Raw genomic sequence first — 4,698 nt, 5'->3', positions numbered from 1 at the left:
TGGAGTCTAGTGTGTAAGCAGAGGTTAGCCATCCATATCTTATCCCAGCATCCCTCTTATTATAGTCCCCTCTGACCTCTTCTAACACTCCTTCTCCTTCCCTCACGTGACTGGACAGACCCTATGTTTATAAATTGCATCACGCTGGGTCTGCAATGTTACCTTCATTGGATTTTTGTTTTCTGTCTTAGTGAAGGGAAAAAAAGATGATTTTTAAAAATATCTTTTTTTGTCCTAATGGAAAAATATATCCAAAAGCATATTTTGAAATGAACTAGTTTCATTTTTTTTTTACAGTAGGAAAAGACACCATCAATACTAAAAAATGCTTCTGAAGGGTCCCATAGGAAATATTTCTCATACTCACTTTGGCAGCACATGTAGTAAAACTGGAACGATACAGAGAAGATTTGCATGATCCCTGCTCAAGGATGACACACAAATTCGTGAAGTGTTCTGTATTTTTTTGGTTTAAACTTAGGAAAATAGAGGTAAATTTTAAGGTAACCACAAAGGAAACTAACAATCCTACACATCCAAAAAAAAAAAAAGAAGAAGAAGAAGAAGAAAAACATAAAGACTCAGCAAATACAAAATCAACAACAATGAAAATACATAAAGAAAAAAGACTCAGCAAAGAAAATTAAATGGAACAAAGAAGGTGTCGGCAACACACACACACACAAATACATTAAAATAACAGCACTAAACTCATACCTATCAATAATTATGCTGAATGTAAATGGATTAAATGCACAAAAAAAGAGACAGAGAGTGGTAGAATGGATAAAAAAACACAATCTGTCTATACGCTGCCTACAAGAGATATGGCTTAGACTCAAAGACACAAACAAATTAAAACTCAAAGGATGGAAAAACATATATCAAGCAAACGACAATCAAAAAGAGCAGGAATGGCAGTATTAATCTCTGATGAAATAGACTTTAAAGCAAAATCCACCACAAATGATAAGGAAGGGCATTATATAATGGTTAAAGGGTCAATACACCAGGAGGACATCACTATAATAAATATTTACGCACCAATGACAGGGCTCCTAAATACATAAACTCTAGCAGCATTGAAAAGAGAAACAGACAGCTCTACATTAATAGTAGGAGACTTCAACACACCACTTCCGGTGAAGGACAGAACATCCAGAAAGAACCTCAATAAAGACTCGGAAGATCTAAATGCCACACTCAACCAACTTGATCTCACAGGTATATACAGAACACTCCACCTAATAGCAGCCAAGTATACTTTCTTTTCCAATACACATGGAACATTCTCCAGAATAGACCACATATTAGGCCACAGAGCAAGCCTTAACAGAATCCAAAGTGTCAAAATATGACAAGACAGTTTTTGTGACCATAAAGCCATAAAAGTAGAAATCAATAACAGAAGAAGCAAGGAAAAAAATCAATTACATAGAAACTGAACAACATTTTGCTCAAAACTAATGGCTTATAGAAGAAATCAAGGATGGGATAAAGAAATTCACAGAACCAAATGAGAATGAAAACACATCCTACCAGAACCTTTGGAACACAACAAAAGCAGTGCTCAGAAGTCAATTTATAGCAATAAATGCACACATCCAAAAAGAAGAAAGGGCCAAAATCAAAGCATTAACCTGTCAACTCGAACAAATAAAAAGAGAGCAGCAAAAGAAGCCCTCGGGCATCAGAAGAAAGGAAATTAGAGCAGAAATAAATTAAATAGAGACTAGAAAACCAATTGAAGGAGTTAACAAGACCAAAAGCTAGTTCTTTGAAAAGATCAACAAAATTGATAAACCACTGGCCAAACTGACAAAAGAAAATAGCCCTAATAAGAAATGAGACGGGTGATATCACAATAGACCCAACTGAAATTAAAAGAATCATAACAGAATACTATGAAAATTTGTACTCCAACAAATTTGAAAACCTAGAGGAGATGGACAAATTTCTAGAAACACACTATCTACCTAAGCTAACACAAACCGAGGCAGAAAAACTAAATAAACCTATAACAAAATAAGAGATTGAGGAGGTAATTAAAAAACTCCCCAAAAAACAAAAGCCCTGGGTCTGACAGCTTCACTGGAGAATTCTACCAAACTTTCAGAGAAGAGTTAACATCACTACTGCTAAAAGTATTTTAGAGCATAGAAAATGATAGAATACTCCCAAACTCATTCTGTGAAGCCAGCATAACCCTGATAGCAAAACCAGGTAAAGACACCACAAAAAAAAGAAAATTACAGGCCAATATCCCTCATGAATATAGACACAAAACTCCTCAACAAAATTATAGCCAATAGAATTCAACAATATATCAAAAAAGTAATTCACCATGACAAAGTGGGATTCATACCAGGTATGCAGGGATGGTTCAACATTAGAAAAACAATCAATGTAATCCATCACATAAATAAAACAAAAGATAAGAACCACATGATCTTATCAATTGATGCAGAAAACACATTGGACAAAGTCCAACACATTCATGATAAAAACTCTCAGCAAAATAAATATAGCTGGGAAATTCCTCAACATAATAAACAGCATTTATACAAAGCCAACAGCCAACATCATCCTAAATGGAGAGAGTCTGAAAGCATTCCTCTTGAGAACAGGAACCAGACAAGGATGCCCTTTATCACCACTCTTATTCAACATTGTGCTGGAGGTCCTAGCCAGAGCGATTAGGCTACAAAAAGAAATAAAGAGCATCCAGATTGGTAGGGAAGAAGTCAAAGTATCTCTGTTTGTGGATAATAATCATCTTATACACAGAAAACCCCCAAGAATCCTCAAGAAAACTACTGGAACTAATAGAGGATTTCAGCAAAGTATCAGGATACAAGATAAACATACAAAAATCAGTTAGAGTCCTCTACACCAAAAAAGAGAACTTCAAAGAGGAAATCATCAGATCAATACCATTTACAATAGCCCCCAAGAAGATGAAATACTTAGGAATACATGTAACCAGAGACATAAAAGACATATACAAAGAAAACTACAAGACACTACTGCAAGAAACCAAAAGAGACTTACATAAGTGGAAAAACATACCTTGCTCATGGATAGGTAAACTCGACATTGTGAAAATGTCAGTTCTACGCAAAGCGATCTACAGATACAAAGCATTCCCAATCTAAATTCCAACGACATTTTTTTAACAAGATGGAGAAACAAATCATGGAAAAGGAAGAGGCCCCAGATAAGTAAAGCATTATTGAAGAGGAACAAAGTGGGAGGTCTCGCACTACCTGATTTTAGAACCTGTTATACCGCCAGGGTAGTCAAAACAGCCTGGTACTGGTACAACAACAGATACATGGACCAATGGAACAGAATTGAGAATCCAAAAGTAAGTTCATCCACCTATGAGCAGCTGATATTTGACAAAGGCCCAAAGTCCATTAAATGGGGAAAAGACAGTCTCTTTAACAAATGGTGCTGGTATAACTGGATATCCATCTGCAAAAAACCGAAACAAGACCCATACCTCACACCATGCACAAAACTAACTCAAAAGGGATCAAAGACATAATATATGAAATCTAAAAATCTAAAATGATAAAGATTATGGAAGAAAATTAGGGACAATGCTAGAAGCCCTAATACATGGCATAAACAGAATACAAAACATTACTAACAATGCACAAACACCAGAAGAGAAACTAGATAACTGGGAGCTCCTAAGAATCAAACACTTACGCTCCTCAGAGGACTTCACCAAAAGAGTCAAAAGACAACCTACAGACTGGGAAAAAAATTTTGGCTACCACGTATCCAATCAGGGTCTAAGCTCTAAACTCTACAAGATACTGCAAAACCTCAACAACAAAAAGACAAATAATGCAATTAAAAAATGGGCAAAGGACATGAACAGGCACTTCACTAAAGAAGACATTCAGGCGACTAACAGATACATGAGGAAATGCTCACGATCATTAGCCGTTAGAGAAATACAAATCAAAAGTACAATGAAATACCATCTCACCTCAACAAAGCTAGCATAAATCCAAAAAACACAACATAATAAATGTTGGAGAGGTTATGGAGAGACTGGAACACTTACACACTGCTAGTGGGAATGTAAAATGGTACAACCACTTTGGAAATCAATTTGGCACTTCCTTAAAAAGCTAGAAATAGAAATAACATACACCAAAAAAGAGAACTTCGAAGAGGAAATCATCAGATCAATACCATTTACAATAGCCCTCAAGAAGATGAAATACTTAGGAATACATGTAACCAGTATCAATTCCACTCCTTGGAATATATCCTAGAGAAATAAGAGTCACCACACGAATAGATATATGCACACCCGTGTTCATTGCAGCACTGTTCACAATAGCAAGAAGATGGAAAAAACCTAGGTGCCCATCAACAGACAAATAGATAAACAAATTATGGTATATGCACACAATGGAATACTATGCAATGGTAAAGAACAATGATGAATCTGCAAAACATCTCATAACATGGATGAATGTGTAAGGCATTATGCTGAGTGAAATTAGTCAGTCGTAAAAGGATAAATATTGTATGAGACCACTATTATAAGAAGTCAAGAAAAGGTTTAAACACAGAAGAACACATTCTTTAATGGTTACGAGGGTGGGGAGGGAGGGAGAGGGGTATTCACTAACTAGATAGTAGACAAGAATTATCTTAGGTGAAGGGAAGGAC

General features: G+C 35.8%; 1 non-coding gene across 1 annotated transcript; it reads left to right on the top strand.

The window, feature by feature from the left end:
• The first annotated feature begins 359 nt into the window (after positions 1–359).
• Positions 360–466, top strand: LOC111820140 (U6 spliceosomal RNA). Its single transcript, XR_002823685.1, has one exon. It is a non-coding gene; the product is annotated as a U6 spliceosomal RNA (small nuclear RNA).
• Positions 467–4,698: the final 4,232 nt, after the last annotated feature.

The sequence above is a fragment of the Trichechus manatus genome, unplaced genomic scaffold, assembly GCF_000243295.1.
Source record: "Trichechus manatus latirostris isolate Lorelei unplaced genomic scaffold, TriManLat1.0 scaffold00027, whole genome shotgun sequence".
Taxonomy (NCBI): Eukaryota; Metazoa; Chordata; class Mammalia; order Sirenia; family Trichechidae; genus Trichechus; species Trichechus manatus.
Note: the sequence above shows the minus strand (reverse complement) of the source record. Positions and strands in the feature narration are given on the sequence as shown.